General features: G+C 38.5%; 1 long non-coding RNA gene across 1 annotated transcript; it reads right to left on the bottom strand.

Moving 5' to 3' along the window:
• Positions 1-9207: 9207 nt before the first annotated feature.
• Positions 9208-10423, bottom strand: LOC310721495. Its single transcript, XR_014532076.1, has 2 exons — positions 10372-10423; positions 9208-10117 (listed from the first exon to the last, which is right to left on the bottom strand). It is a non-coding gene; the product is annotated as an uncharacterized lncRNA (long non-coding RNA).
• Positions 10424-17019: the final 6596 nt, after the last annotated feature.

Genomic DNA, 17019 nt, shown 5'->3' with positions numbered 1-17019 from the left:
GCTTCTTATTCTATTCTTATTCTCCAGTGTTTAAACAGATCTTTTGTATCAGCATTTCAAAAGACTTGATCGCCTTAAGAACTAAATAACACATGATTTTCAATGTGTGTGTGTGTGTGTGTGTGTGTGTGTGTGTGTGTGTGTGTGTGTGTGTGTGTGTGTGTGTGTGTGTGTGTGTGTGGCAGTAAGCCACAGATCACAGTTACAGCTACAGATAAGGAAAAAGTGGTTATTTTACCACAGTAAGGAAATTCACATGCATGCAGAAAAGGTTAGACACATCAGAAAGATCACCAACCCACAGAACAAACGGTAACCGTGCATATCAAATCTTTTACACACAATCATTTAACTTTTCCACAAGAAATTATTATTTTTATAAATGAATCAGTTATCATGGTAATTGAATTCTTGTCTTGTTAGGACATGATGATTGATTTGATCTAGTAATTATTTGCACATTATGTGTGTATTTAATGTATAGACTATACTATTAACATTTTTGTACACTTTAGATTATCTGTACAAAATTCCCAAAGAGAATAAACATCTAAATTGGGACAATGTGTGCACTCTTTAGCCTTTAGCTAATCATAGGTTAAGCAAAAGTTCATAAAGGGACAGAAAAATCAAAAGCCCTTAAATGACAAACAGAAGAACAGATTGGCTTTAAATGTACATTTTAAAAGGTGGCAATTGTGTTCAAACCTATGCAATTAAGCTGTGGTAGCTTTTTTATTCGAAATATTCCCAATAATATTCAGTCTTCTCTGGATGTCTGTATGTTGGAATAAAGATGTAACAAGTGTGACATCATCTCTAGGTTACATATGTAACCCTAGTTCCCTGAGGGAACGAGACGCTGCGTTTGAAACGCTTTGGGAACGTTTCGACGCAGCTCGAGTTCCTGAAAGGGAATTATATTGTTGTTATTTCTGTTGTTTAATTTTAAAAGAAGGAGAATTTACCCTGAAGCTCTACATTCTCTACATGTCTCTCATTAGGACACAATTCAACATGGCACTGCTCTGCTGCTTCACCCACTTGCTCAGCTGGGGAGGTCACTCTACTTATTTTCTGTATGTACTTTCTGTACATCATTTCTGTATGTATTTTATGTATGTGTTTTCTGTATAGATTTTTGTTCATATTTTCAGAATGTACTTTCTGAATGCACTTTATGTATTTTTTTTTTTTTTACATATTTTCTGTATGTTTTAATAGTATGTACTGTGTGAATGTATTTTCTGTACATATTTTTTTTTTATGAATGTAATTTCATGTATTTAATGTTTTTAATTTTTTTACCAAAATGTATTTAAATCTATTAAAAAACAATATATGCCAGAACTCCCAGACATTAAATAACAGACTTGTTTATTTAGTACAAAAAAAACTTCAATTTCATACCGGATCGGTCGAGGCCCGGGTTAACAACGACCGCCACAGGTATCGTTAGCCGACAGGGTACCGGTGGAAATTGGGCTACTGTTGGCCGAAGGAGGAAAAGGAGAGGAGGAAGGCGTCTACAGAGACGGCAGGAAAAGGAGCAGTGTAGGAGAGTAGAGGTTCGGGTTGGTACTTTAAATGTTGGTACTATGACGGGTAAAGGGAGAGAGATAGCTGATATGATGGAGAGGAGAAAGGTAGATGTGTTGTGTGTTCAGGAGACCAAGTGGAAAGGGAGTAAGGCCAGGAACATTGGAGGTGGGTTTAAACTGTTTTATCATGGTGTGGATGGGAAGAGAAATGGTGTAGGGGTGATTCTGAAGGAAGCGTACAGTAAGAGTGTAGTGGAGGTGAAGAGAGTTTCTGATAGGGTGATGATCGTGAAGGTGGAAGTTGAAGGGATGATGATAAATGTCATCAGTGCCTATGCTCCACAAGTTGGCTGTGAGATGGAGGAGAAAGAAAGATTCTGGAGTGAATTAGATGAAGTGGTAGATGGTGTACCTAGGAAAGAACGATTGGTGATTGGGGCAGACTTTAATGGGCATGTAGGTGAAGGGAACAGAGGTGATGAGGAGGTGATGGGTAGGTATGGTTTTAAGGAGAGGAATGTGGAAGGGCAGATGGTGGTAAATTTTGCTAAAAGGATGGAAATGGCAGTGGTGAACACGTATTTTAAGAAGAAGGAGGATCATAGGGTGACGTATAAGAGTGGAGGAAGGTGCACACAGGTGGATTATCTTCTGTGTAGGAGATGCAACCTGAAGGAGATTGGAGACTGTAAGGTGTTGGCGGGGGACAGTGTAGCTAGACAGCATCGGATGGTGGTCTGTAGGATGGTTTTGGAGGCGAAGAAGAAGAGGAGGAAAGTAAGGTTTGAAAGAAGAATAAGATGGTGGAAACTGAAGGAGGAAGAGTGTAGTGTGAGGTTCAGGGAAGAGGTCAGACAGGGGCTTGGTGGTGGTGAAGAGGTGCCGGATGATTGGGCAACTACTGCAGGAGTGATGAGGGAGGCAGCTAGAAAAGTACTTGGTGTGACATCTGGAAATAGAAAGCAAGACAAGGAGACGTGGTGGTGGAATGAGGAAGTGCAGGAGAGCATTAGGGGAAAGAGATTGGCAAAACAGAAGTGGGATCGACAGAGTGATGAGAAGAGTAGGCAGGAGTACAAGGAGATGCGGCAGCAGGTTAAAAGGGATGTGGCGAAAGCCAAGGAAAAGGCATATGAGGAACTGTATAAGAGGTTGGACACTAAGGAAGGAGAAAAGGATTTATACCGATTGGCCAAGCAGAGGGACCGAGCTGGGAAGGATGTACTGCAAGTTAGAGCAATAAAGGATGGAGAGGGAAATGTGTTGACTAGTGAGGAGAGTGTGTTGAGAAGATGGAGGGAGTATTTTGAGCAGCTGATGAATGAGGAAAATCAGAGAGAGAGAGAGAAGGTTGGAGGATGTGGAGTTGGTGAAGCAGGATGTAGATAGGATTAGTAAGGAGGAAGTGAGAGCAGCGATTAAGAGGATGAAGAATGGAAAGTCGGTTGGACCAGATGACATACCGGTAGAAGCGTGGAGATGTTTAGGAGAGATGGCAGTGGAGTTTTTAACCAGATTGTTTAACAGGATTCTGGAAGGGGAGAGGATGCCTGAGGAATGGAGAAGGAGTGTGCTGGTACCGATCTTTAAGCATAAGGGAGATGTGCAGACCTGCAGTAACTACAGGGGAATTAAGTTGATCAGTCACACCATGAAATTATGGGAAAGAGTAGTGGAAGCCAGGCTGAGAGAAGAGGTGACCATCTGTGAGCAACAGTATGGTTTCATGCCGAGGAAGAGTACCACAGATGCCTTATTTGCTTTGAGGATGTTGATGGAGAAGTATAGAGAATGACAGAAGGAGCTGCATTGTGTATTTGTGGATTTAGAGAAAGCGTACGACAGGGTGCCGAGAGAGGAGTTGTGGTATTGTATGAGGAAGTCAGGTGTGTCAGAGAAGTATGTGAGGGTGGTGCAGGACATGTATGAGGACAGTGTGACGGCAGTAAAGTGTGCAGTAGGTACAACAGACTGGTTCAGGGTGAAGGTTGGACTGCATCAAGGATCGGCCCTGAGCCCTTTCCTGTTTGCAGTGGTGATGGACAGGTTGACGGACGAGGTCAGACAGGAGTCTCCCTGGACTATGATGTTTGCAGATGATATTGTGATTTGTGGTGAGAGTAGAGAGCAGGTTGAGAAGAGCCTGGAGAGGTGGAGATATGCGCTGGAGAGAAGGGGAATGAAAGTCAGTAGGAGTAAGACAGAGTACATGTGTGTGAATGAGAGGGAGGGCAGTGGTGTGATGCGGTTGCAGGGAGAAGAGGTGGAGAAGGTGGAGGAGTTCAGGTACCTGGGGTCAACAGTGCAAAGTAATGGAGAGTGTGTTAGGGAAGTAAAGAAAAGAGTGCAGGCAGGGTGGAGTGGGTGGAGAAGAGTGACAGGAGTGATTTGTGATAGAAGAGTATCTGCAAGAATGAAAGGGAAAGTTTATAGGACTGTGGTGAGACCTGCGATGTTGTATGGATTAGAGACAGTGGCATTGAGTAAAAAACAGGAGGTGGAGCTGGAGGTAGCAGAGCTGAAGATGTTGAGGTTTTCGTTGGGATGGACAAGATTAGAAATGAGTTTATTAGAGGGACAGCACATGTAGGATGTTTTGGTGACAAGGTGAGGGAGGCGAGATTGAGATGGTTTGGACATGTGCAGAGAAGGGACATGAATTATATTGGTAGAAAAATGCTGAAGATGGAGCCACCAGGTAGGAGGAAAAGAGGAAGGCCAAGGAGGAGGTTCATGGATGTGGTGAGGGAAGACATGCAGGTAGTTGGTGTAAAAGAGGCAGATATAGAGGACAGGGTGGTATGGAGACGGATGATCCGCTGTGGCGACCCCTAATGGGAGCAGCCGAAAGAAGAAGAAGAAGATAATCTTACAAAATTAGTATTTGAGCTCTCATTGAATTAACAGCTAAGAATGAAATATAAATTTTTTTTTTCTATTTTTTCTTTGTCTTTTGGGTAGTAGTTGCTGTAGTAATGGCAATAAAGTAATTCCACTTTCTATCTCTTTGGCTTTTGTTGCATTATGAAGATCACCGAAACCTCTTTATAGGTTCTTGTGCAAAAGCTGATATTTATTTAATGTCCTGATGTAATGACAAACCTAAAATCATTAAACATCATTCAGATGTCAGAACTGAACAGTATACATGTACATTCCCTGCTGGGTTCTGCTCCCGCTTATTTTATATTTTTACTCAGTGCTCAGTGCCTCAGTCACTCATTCTCCGGCACACACCCACACACATCCTCACGCTGCTCCTTAAATGCTCCCTCCGATCACTGCACATTCACAAACCGGCGCTCGGCCACGCCCCCGCTGCCACACCCTCGCTGTGTGGTTTATCTCCGCGTTATGGTTCATAACTCTCCCAGACTCGTGTTTCTTTTCTGAATAACCTGTCATTGAGTTACTCCCGTTTCCTTCACGTGAAGACTACCCTGAAAAGAAGCCTGATTTGCCTACCGATCTCATAAGTGAATCCTCTCAAAGGTGTTATGAAGCGAAGATCATTCTATTTTGGTTATATGGGGTTGCTCAATGTCTTATTGTCAATGTTCTGGGTATTCTGTAAAGGTACATTCTGTTCTAATTTTATTAAAAAAGATTTTTCTCTCTTTGCACCTTTCAGCAATTCTCCTGTGATGCTTTGCTAGAAAGTTAGTCTCTTACTGTGATAACCCCGGTTCGAGTCCTGATCTGACAGAACATTCAGCAGAGGGTTACAGTGCTCAGAAGCATCCTACTGTCCTGCAGCTATAGGAAAAGCAGCTTAAACAACACAAAGCAGTGCTGGCTCAGCATGTCCAAATCACCAACCAGAACTCAGAGCGAACTTGCCCTTAAGGCTTGCTTTCAAAATGGCCCCTCTGCGGTTCTCCAGGATGAATTGGCTCCCAGCAATCCCCCTGACATACTTAAGTCCCTCATCAATTTGGTCACAGGTTTGGAGATCTGTATTTGGGATCAGGGTACCAAAAAATAAGGTTAGGAGATAACATACCCAACAGGGCACATCAGGAGGAGGGTAGGTGCTCATAACAGGCTCAGCCTGCTCCAGAGCCCATGCAGCTAGGCAACCCATTTTATTTCCCCCGAGGAGCATGTTCTACAGCTCAGGGACAGGACAGGGGTTGATTCTATTGTGGCAAGTTAGACCATTTTCATTCCTCCTGCTCTGAGCTCTTGGGAAACACCAGACCAACCACAGTAAGGAGAAGGCTGTGATATGGATGTTTTAATCCTCTCTTATCTCATCATTGGGGCTGTTTCTCTCTGTAGAACTCATGTGGTCAGGCCAACACCATACTATCAAAGCCCTGGTGGATTCGGGTGATGCAGGTAATAGACATATCCCGAGACAAACATCTGCAGATTTCCTCTAAATTTCTTTTGATCCCTCAGGCCATCACTGCACTGGATGGTAGGCCATTGGGCCCTGGAAGGGTAACTCAGCAGACCTATCTCCTCCATCTCACCAACTTCCAACACCAAGAAAACCGTCAGCTGCACTTGATTTCATCTCCACAGTTTCCTCTCATTTTGAGAAACCCCTGACTGACCCACCACAATCCGGTTATTGACTGGTTCAAATGCTCCATTGTCCAATGCAGCTAACCTACAATTTGACCTGTAGGGAACATGCTGCTGAGACTTTGGAAGCCCTTGACCTGTCTTGACTTCCCAATCAATTTCACACTCTTAAAGCAGTTTAGCAAGGTGGAGGCCTTCCCATTGCCCTTACAGTTGTCCTTTTGAGCTGCTCCCTGGCACTTTTCCCCCTTGTGGAAAGATTTTCTCCCTCTCCAAACTCAAATGCCCACTCACTTCCCGGCTGGAGCTGGCTTTTTCTTTGTGGGGAAAAAGGAGCTATGCATTGATTATAGACTCCTAAGTCGTATCATTGTTTGCAACTCTACCTCAATTGACCACAGCATTTAAGCTCCTTTAGGGGGCCTTTGTTTACACTAAGCTGGACTTGCACAATACCATCTGGTGTGCATCAGGCAGGGGGACAGTGGAAGACAGCTTTCAATACCCCCACCGGACATTGTGAGTGCCATGTGATGCCATTTGGCCTCACAAATGCACCTTTCAGGCCCTTATCAACGACATGCTCTGGGATATGCTCAATAATACTGTTTTCGTATACCTAGATGACATTCTGACTTTTTCAAAATCCCTTCTGAAACACAAGAAGCATGTATGTGCGGTCCTCATTTACCATCTCAACAACCACCTGTATGTGAAACTTGAGAAGTGTGAATTTCATAAGTACAGTTTCAAAGATTGTCATTGCCCGAGATATGGTTCAGATGAACCCTGAAAATGCTTTTTGCGAGCATGTCTTTCATATCTATGGCACATTTCTACCAACCAAGCAACAATGCAGATGATAATGGAGTAGGTTGGGAGAATATTTGAGCAAGGATTATGGATATTTCGGAGTAAAAATGCTAATCTAATGCCACCAGCTGTTGAAGAAGATGTCCACAGAGCCAAGCTTTAAATAAAAGTAGGATTACTGGCAGCACTATTTTGTCTTTTGTGTATTTGTCCTACACTGTCTTGTGTTGTCTTACACTGTTTTTGCAAGTTTATGTTGAAGAGCATTATTCTGAAATTGTTCCACAATTTGTAGACACAGTCTTTCACAGATTGGTGAAGCTCCGCCCATCTTTACTTCTGCGAGACTACCTACTTCTGCCTTTCATCTTACTGACCTGTTGGCATTAACCAAAATATTTGGAGAATGCTTCTCAAACTGTTTAATTTCAATAACATTTACTTTTTGCAGACTTTTGTTGCCCGGTCCAAACAGATTTTGAGCTGTGTTGCAGCCATCAAATTCAAAATTACCGTATTTAAAAAAACACATGCCACATACTTAAGTAAAGTACAATTGTAATAAAATATTGACAAACCAGATAGATTAGTTTAGATCTTAAACAGAAGAAAAACAGAAATGCAATTTTAATGTACATTAAAGCTTCATTAGATTTTATATATTGTTTTGTTACAATGTTACATGTAAAACTACATTAAAAAAGACAGTCCATTCATATTGACATGAATCTAAAAACAAAATTTTTATTAAGTGTGTGTGTGTGTGTGTGTGTGTGTGTGTGTGTGTGTGTGTGTGTGTGTGTGTGTGTGTGTGTGTGTGTGCTGTTTTAGCCAAACAGATTAGAGAACACACAGAAGGGGCTCTGAAACCAATCTCATGCTCACTAGAGAATCCAACATAAAAGGCACATCAATCATTTTCTTTTTTTTAAATGGCAGATATAATATAATCAGAGTAAACATGGCAACTTCTAGCACTAACACCCTCGACTTACTGTCTGTTGCCTGGTTGGTCTCAGAAGAAGCTTTAAAAGTCACTGAACATGTGATTGCACACAACACTACAGGCACAACACATAAAAATCCATTAATTTAATATTTAAATGGGATTAAGGTGAACTGGCACCCAATTCCCACCATCCAAACAATGGTGCAGATGATAATGAAGCAGCGTAATATGAAGCAGAAATAACAGATCTTCCGTGGACGTAGGCTGCCTCAAATCCTTCTGTCTCATCATGTCATCCAAAACAGACTTAATGATATTGAGATCAGATCTCTGTGGGGGCCAAACCATCACTTCCAGGATTCCTTGTTCTTCTCTATGTTGAAGAAAGTTGTCAGTAACATTGTCTGTATGTTTGGGGTCATTGTACTGCTGCAATATAAATTTGGGACTTATCAAATGCCTCTATGATGGCATTACATTAAGGATAATTACAGTATCTGCCTGTTTTTCTCATCATTGAGGACACTATTACTCCTGACCAAACCCCAAATTAATCAAAATCTCAATATTGTACTGCTCTTTAGTCCTCAGGCAAACAATTTACCTCCTACTCCAGCTAAATATTTGGGATTTGGACTCATTATTACAGAGCATTAGCTTTTTTTTTTCTTTGCACCCCAGTTCCTCTGTTTTCCTGTATAATTCAGTCGCTTAGCTTTGTTTTCTTAGCAAATAAATTTTGACTGCAATTCTTCCATGAAGACTTTTGGCCAGACTTTTCCAGACAGTAAATGAGTTTACCTGGGCCCCACTGGTTTCCACCAGTTTTTTTTTGCTGATGGCACTAATGGACATCTGCTGATATCGAGGGGAAGTAAACATGATGTGCCTTTTATACAATGAATTAAGTTTCTTTGGCTCATAACTGCGTCTTTGGTCCTTAACATGGCCCGTTTTTTTTGTGCTTCTTTAAAATTCACTATATTGCCAAAAGTTTTCGCTCCTCTGCCTTCACATGCAAATTAACTTGAGTAACATCTGTTTCTTAATCCATAGGGTTTAATCTCATTCATATGAGCAGCTATTGGGGTAAGGGCCTTGCTCAGGGGCCCAGGATTTGCAGTTTGGTGTCGCTGGGATTTGAACTAATGACTTTAGATCCAATGTTCAATGCCTTAACCAATAAACTGCAACACCCCCTTGTATCTTTGTATTATTTATATTTTATTTAATAAACACGGTGATGTGTGTTTGTATTTGCGTGTGTTTATTGATATAACACAAGACAGATGGAATAAGGTCAGAAACACATTCCACATTCTTAGGTAAAGCTCAATAAAAGCTCTTTTAGATGTCTTTAGATGTCAGACAGAAGATAAACAGAAGTGTGATTTTAATGTAAATTAAAGCTTTGTAAGATTGTATATGATGTTTTATTGAATATATAATGACAAAAAAAAATACATTAAAAAGAAACATTTCATTTATAGTGCCATTAATCTGAAAAATGCACTTCTGATTTATTGTGTGTGTGCTGTTTAAGCCCAACAGATGAGAACACACAGAAGGGGCTCTGAAAACAATCTCATGCTCCCTAGAGATTCCAACATAAAAGACACAACAGGAAAAATACTTATGAAAAATGGCAGATATAAAATGATCAGAGTAAACATGGCAATACTTAACACTAACGCTCCTGACTTCCTGTCTGTGGCCTGATTGGTCTCAGGAGAAGCTTTACAAGTCACTAAACATGTGACTGCACACATCAGTAAAGGCAAAACAAATAAAAATATAATTATTATAGGATGATGTAGGACTGAAATGAATGGGACTCCAATTCCTACCAGAAACACAATGATGCAGAGGATAATGGAGCAGGGTGTGGAGAATAAATGAGCCAGTGATGGATATTTCTGAGTAAGAATGCCTTCTGATGCCACCAGCTGATGAAGCTGATACCCACAGAGCCGAACTCCGAATAACAGGCAGAAATTAAACAACAGGTAAATTAAACAAACTGGACTCAGAATCAGTTCCAGCAGGTCACTGAGGAGGAGGAAGATGACGATGAAGGAGATTCACCCTCCGCTCTTATAATGGTGGTACAGAGCAGCAAAAGCCCAAAGTAGTGCAGGAAAACCCACACACAAACCACTGATGAGGAAGATGGACAGGCGAATTGAGTCATAGCCTTGATTAAAATTTCACAGTCCAGAGTAAGGACCAATGCATTGGAACATAAGCATGGCTTATTCTCACTTCTGGTCCTTTACATGTGCTATGAAAAAGAAAGGAATATGTAAGAAAAAAACATTTTTTGACTCAATACCTGCTTTAAATCATTCCCTCAGCAGCTCGTCCTCTTTCTTGAAATGAATTATGCAAAAAAAATTTAAGTAATAATTTGAAAGAACAACACATTTACAATTACTTTTGCATCTGCATCTGAAAAATAATTGTACATGCAAAAAAAGAAGTCAAGTTTTTGGTCATTTCATTTTTCAAGTAAAACATTTCAGCTACAGAACTGACCAAATCCACTGACGGCTCTGAGTAAAATAACTGAATACAAACCAATTGTGACCTGCGTAAACATGAATAATAATTTATATACTGAGAAAGGAAGAATTAATTGAAAGTAATAAACATACAATATCTACATTTAATATGAGAAAAAAGAATTGAAAAAGACTAGTGTTACCCTATTCTGCATATATAAATGTTGTTGCTTATGTCTATTTAAGTCACTACATAAACATTGTGGATTATAAAACATTACTTGTCCAACAAAAAAAAACACAACAACAACAACAACAACAACAACAACAACAACAACAACAACAACAACAACAATAATAATAATAATAATAATAATAGTGTTATATAAATAAATCTATATATAATAAATAATAGTAAATAAATAAATCCTCTTCCACTAGTTACTTTTCAACTACAATAATATCTTTGGTCTTTAGCCTACATATTGTTGTAATATAACTGTCTCAAAACATTGATTTACAAAGAGTTACTAGATTTGGTTCATATTATTTACTTACAATTATTAATATGCAACATAAATAACCAGGATTTTGGAATGTTTATAGTGGCCCAGTGGTTTATTGATGAAAATAATTGTATTCATTGCTGTAATATATTATATGTATGTGTATGTGTGTGTGTATATATATATATATATATATATATATATATATATATATATATATATATATATATATATATATATATATATATATATATACACACAGTGAGGAAAATAAGTATTTGAACACCCTGCTATTTTGCAAGTTCTCCCACTTAGAAATCATGGAGGGGTCTGAAATTGTCATCGTAGGTGCATGTCCACTGTGAGAGACATAATCTAAAAAAAAAAAATCCAGAAATCACTATGTATGATTTTTTAACTATTTATTTGTATGATACAGCTGCAAATAAGTATTTGAACACCTGAGAAAGTCAATGTTAATATTTGGTACAGTAGCCTTTGTTTGCAATTACAGAGGTCAAACGTTTCCTGTAGTTTTTCACCAGGTTTGCACACACTGCAGGAGGGATTTTGGCCCACTCCTCCACACAGATCTTCTCTAGATAAGTCAGGTTTCTGGCCTGTCACTGAGAAACACAGAGTTTGAGCTCCCTCCAAAGATTCTCTATTGGATTTGGGTCTGGAGACTGGCTAGGCCACGCCAGAACCTTGATATGCTTCTTACAGAGCCACTCCTTGGTTATCCTGGCTGTGTGCTTCGGGTCATTGTCATGTTGGAAGACCCAGCCTCGACCCATCTTCAATGCTCTAACTGAGGGAAGGAGGTTGTTCCCCAAAATCTCGCAATACATGGCCCCGGTCATCCTCTCCTTAATACAGTGCAGTCGCCCTGTCCCATGTGCAGAAAAACACCCCCAAAGCATGATGCTACCACCCCCATGTTTCACAGTAGGGATGGTGTTCTTGGGATGGTACTCATCATTCTTCTTCCTCCAAACACGTTTAGTCGAATTATGACCCAAAAGTTCTATTTCGGTCTCATCTGACCACATGACTATCTCCCATGACTCCTCTGGATCATCCAACTGGTCATTGGCAAACTTAAGACGTGCCTGGACATGTGCTGGTTTAAGCAGGGGAACCTTCCGTGCCATGCATGATTTCAAACCATGACGTCTTAGTGTATTACCAACAGTAACCTTGGAAACGGTGGTCCCAGCTCTTTTCAGGTCATTGACCAGCTCCTCCTGTGTAGTCCTGGGCTGATTTCTCACCTTCCTTAGGATCATTGAGACCCCACGAGGTGAGATCTTGCATGGAGCCCCAGTCCGAGGGAGATTGACAGTCATGTTTAGCTTCTTCCATTTTCTAATGATTGCTCCAACAGTGGACCTTTTTTCACCAAGCTGCTTGGCAATTTCCCCGTAGCCCTTTCCAGCCTTGTGGAGGTGTACAATTTTGTCTCTAGTGTCTTTGGACAGCTCTTTGGTCTTGGCCATGTTAGTAGTTGGATTCTTACTGATTGTATGGGGTGGACAGGTGTCTTTATGCAGCTAACGACCTCAAACAGGTGCATCTAATTTAGGATAATAAATGTAGTGGAGGTGGACATTTTAAAGGCAGACTAACAGGTCTTTAAGGGGTCAGAATTCTAGCTGATAGACAGGTGTTCAAATACTTATTTGCAGCTGTATCATACAAATAAATACTAAAAAAAATCATATATTGTGATTTCTGGATTTTTTTTTTTAGATTATGTCTCTCACAGTGGACATGCACCTACGATGACAATTTCAGACCCCTCCATGATTTCTAAGTGGGAGAACTTGCAAAATAGCAGGGTGTTCAAATACTTATTTTCCTCACTGTATATATATATATATATATATGTATAAATATTTCAAAACCCTGGTTATTTATGTTGCATATGAATACATGTAAGTAAATAACATGAAATAACATGACCGGTGCCGGTCCGCGGCCCGGGGGTTAGGACCACTGCCTTAAATGAATACTTTTCAAGTTTCCACATGGATGGTTAGTGTATATATATTGGTTTTAAAATATTTATACAAATATAAATTCAATAATTGCATTAATTCATTAACCTTTAATCGGTCCTTGGGGTCTATATGACCCCAATCGACTTTTCCTTGATTAAAAAAAAGGGTTCCCTTCATCTGAGTGGAATAATATTTTGTGACTTTTCCTACATAATCTATCTATACACACACAAAAAAACTGGGCTTGATTCGGTTGTTCTGAAGGTATGTAAAAAAATTTTTTACACTTCTGGTCTTCAGGGTCAATATGACCCCACATTGAAATGAATGGGAAATGTGAAAAAAACTCTATTTTTCCTTCATTTAATCAAAAAATCTATAAATCCAGCATAAATCAGAAATTTAGATCATCATTTAAGTGATTTTTTCATAAAAAATTAATATTTCATATGCAAGCTTATGGTGTAGTTGAGGAATTGTGTGGTAAATAGGTACAAAAGTACTTCATATCTTCCAAAACACAGCATTAATGAATAGATGAGAAGTAAACAAAAAAATATATATATTATTTGTATAATTAAAAATTTATATTTTTTGTATAATTTCTCCATCAATTGTTGGGGTCATATAGACCCCAAAGACCAGATTTGTAAACAGGAAACGAAGACCTTATGAGGGTTAATTGCTGTAATGTAAAATTACTCACAAGAGAAATCAGAACTCCGTTAGCCTGGACTGGACCGATTGAAACATTCTATTTTGTGAAACTTTTTTTTAAAACCTGTAGAAGAGGGAGGAGAAAGAAAGAGAGTGAGTGATAGAGAGAGAAAAGAAAGAGAGTGAGTGAGAGAGAGAGAGAGAGAGAGAGAGAGAGAGAGAGAGAGAGAGAGAGAGAGAGAGAGAGAGAGAGAGAGAGATACTAAAATCTTCTTATTAATCTACACTTAGTAGCCCATAATGACAAAGTGAAAACAATGATCAAAAAATTATGATCTAAAAAATGTATTTATAAAAAACCTGAAAGAAGGCTACAGAAATATTTCTGCCACACTGAAGACTCTGAAGCACAATGCCTCAGTACCTGATTTATATATATATATATATATATATATATATATATATATATATATATATATATATATATATATATATATATATATATATATATATATATATATATATATATATACAGTATATATACAGTCCACCTCTCACATACTATAGAAATGAGACTTGAGGATATATTTTACAGTAGTCAATGTGCAGATTGGATAGTAGAAAATAACTAAACATACAGCCATTATAGTCTAATTAACTGCCAACTAAAGTGAGTACAAACTAAGTAAACATGTCAAAACTGTGTTCAAAGTCTCAATATTTGTGTGAGCACCACTGTTATCCAGCACTGCCTTAATTCTCCTGGGCATGGAATTCACCAGAGCTGCACAGGTTGTTGCTGGGATCCTCTTACACTCCTCCATAATGACATCACGAAGCTGCTGGATGTTAGACACATGCTATACAAGCGACACACCGATGACGACTTTAAAATACATCCAAGTTTCATTTCTATAGTATTGTCCCTTGAGTAGAAATACTAAATGTTTGCTGAAATGTAAGGAAGCAATCACAGAAACTGCAGATGATACAAACATGCAAACCACAACTTCATCACTGTTATATTGCCTGATCACTTTATTTAAAACAGTCACCACATAGCAATCAGCGTAAAAAATATTCTCCAAAGACTCCATCACAAAAACATGCAGTTACTCAGATAGACTCGCAAGGAGTCAACTGCATTAATGTTATTTAATATCTGTTGTGACACAACGCGTCCAACATGTGACAAATATTTTTGGTGCAATGTTAAATAAAGCAGATTACATCTTACATCCTATCTTGGAAAAGTGAAAAAGCTGCAGTTTGTGTCATAGTGATAGGGATTCTGCCTGCTTTTGCCATAGTCCATCCACTAGAGGGGGATCTTTTGTTTCCTTGGACTCATGAATCTCACTCACACACAGCAGTGGTGAGCCCTGCATTTGGTACCTGAACCTTCAGTGGGGACTTACCCAACTTAATCCACCTCTTAATGCCACCATTGTGCACAAAACCATTCTGCTCTTAAACAATGTACTTTAACCCGTTTGCTTCAGAGTTCCTATATTATGCATTCTGACTGCATCAAGCTGGGAAAAGAGTTTTGCTGTACTGTACTGTACTTGTATATATGACATTAAAGGTGTTATTTATCTTAAATTTTAACACCTATCTGAACCCTAACACCAGGTAGCAACTGATTGAGAATTTGGCCTTTATTTGATTAAATTCAAGAAATCCAGAGAAGGAAAATAACAGTAAAAGGCTGCTTGGAACACTTTGGCCAATCACAAATGGAAAATAAAAGGAAATAAAAGGTAGAAAATTCAACCTGCTACTTACACTTAAAGCAAAAATAAAGAAAGAATAATCTTAGAAACATGATGTTTTTCTATAACAATTGCTTAAATCAGGGGTTTTCAACTGGTTCTGTGCCATGGACCACCATTCTGACTAACAAATAATCCGCGGCCCACTATTGTAAAAAGCGATCCATGCTGGTGCTGACTAGCAAACTTCACCTTAGTTAGAAACGTTAACTAACAGCTCCACTCAAAGTTTCAATTCACCAAAACTATTAAATAAAACCTGAATGATGTGTTTTCTTAACTCCGAGATGCTGGTCTATTTCACGCGCAAGATGAATGTGTACGTATATGGCGCAAAACACAACGTTAGCAAAGCATAGGCCTGATAGGTGCAAAGCTAGCCTATCCTGTGTCAGTTTGAATATTTTAGATATTTTCATTAAATTCAGTTTTTCCACTAATGTACAAATATTCAGGAAATGTTTGGAAAAATTAATTATGGAAAAAAAGTGATTTTAATAGTGAAATTATATAGGCTGTCGCGGATCACATGCAATGCCGCCGCGGACCACCAGGGGGTCGCGGACCACCGGTTGAAAACCTCTGGCTTAAATGGTTTAATGAGAAAAAAAAAAAAAAAAAAAACTGGAGGCCCTTAATGCAATTATTTTTAAATGTCAATAAGCTTATATGTCATAATATTAATATTTATAATATATTGCATGAAGAATGAGAAGAAAATAAAACAATTAATTATAGATTTTAGATTATGATTAATGATTAGACAGTTATTTTTGATTAAACAGTTAGTCAGTAGGCTCTGAGATCAATCTCATGCTCCCTAGAGCGTCCAGAATTAAAGGAATGTCAGTATATTAAGTCACTAAATTTGGCAGATACAAAATTATTAGTGTATACAAATAAATATTTAGAATTAACATGCCTGGTTTGCTGCATGTGGTCTGTTTAGTTTCAGAAGGGACTTTGCAAGTCACTAAACATGTGATTGCACATACAATTACAGGTAACCAGAGGTGGCAAAAGTGCACACATCCTTTACTTAAGTAGAAGTACAGATACTTATGTTTTTTAATACTCGGGTAAAAGTTGAATTACTGATTATACTTTTTTTACTCAAGTGAAAGTAAAGAAGTTTTGGCTCTGACATGTACTTATTACTTAGTAGTTACTTCTACCTGTTTTAGTGTCACGTTGGTAACTGGACCTCACATTAATATTAGGGTTGTCAATCAAATTAAATATTTAATCGCAACTAAATCGCACATTTATATCTGTTCTAAATGTACCATATATTAATACTTCCTATTTTTAATACTTTAAGTAACATGAACATTAAGAAATATGGATGCAACATAGAGCATAAAAACAAAAAATTTCATGTAAATGTTTTAAAGTAATAATAATGGTTTAAATTACATAAATCATCAGGACACCAAACAGAATCTTTGCTATGTTTCTACACGGACAGTTAATGAGGTGATACCGGGGAAATTGCACCTCTTCAAGTCAAGTCAAGAAGCTTTTATCATACTCATACCGATTTATGGTATGGTATGATTTTATGGGATTTATGGTATAAGTAATACTGATTTATGTAATCATACCGATTACATAGTCAGAAGAAATTTTTTTCCTATGTGAATGTGGTTTATGTAAAAGACATTTCGAGCTTTCTATACATATATTTATTATGTCTGTGAGGCAAATATTCACTGAGATTCAGGTTGTTTTATTTATGTTT

Source organism: Silurus aristotelis (assembly GCF_946808225.1).
Source record: "Silurus aristotelis genome assembly, chromosome: 27".
In the NCBI taxonomy this organism is placed as follows: domain Eukaryota; kingdom Metazoa; phylum Chordata; class Actinopteri; order Siluriformes; family Siluridae; genus Silurus; species Silurus aristotelis.
Note: the sequence above shows the minus strand (reverse complement) of the source record. Positions and strands in the feature narration are given on the sequence as shown.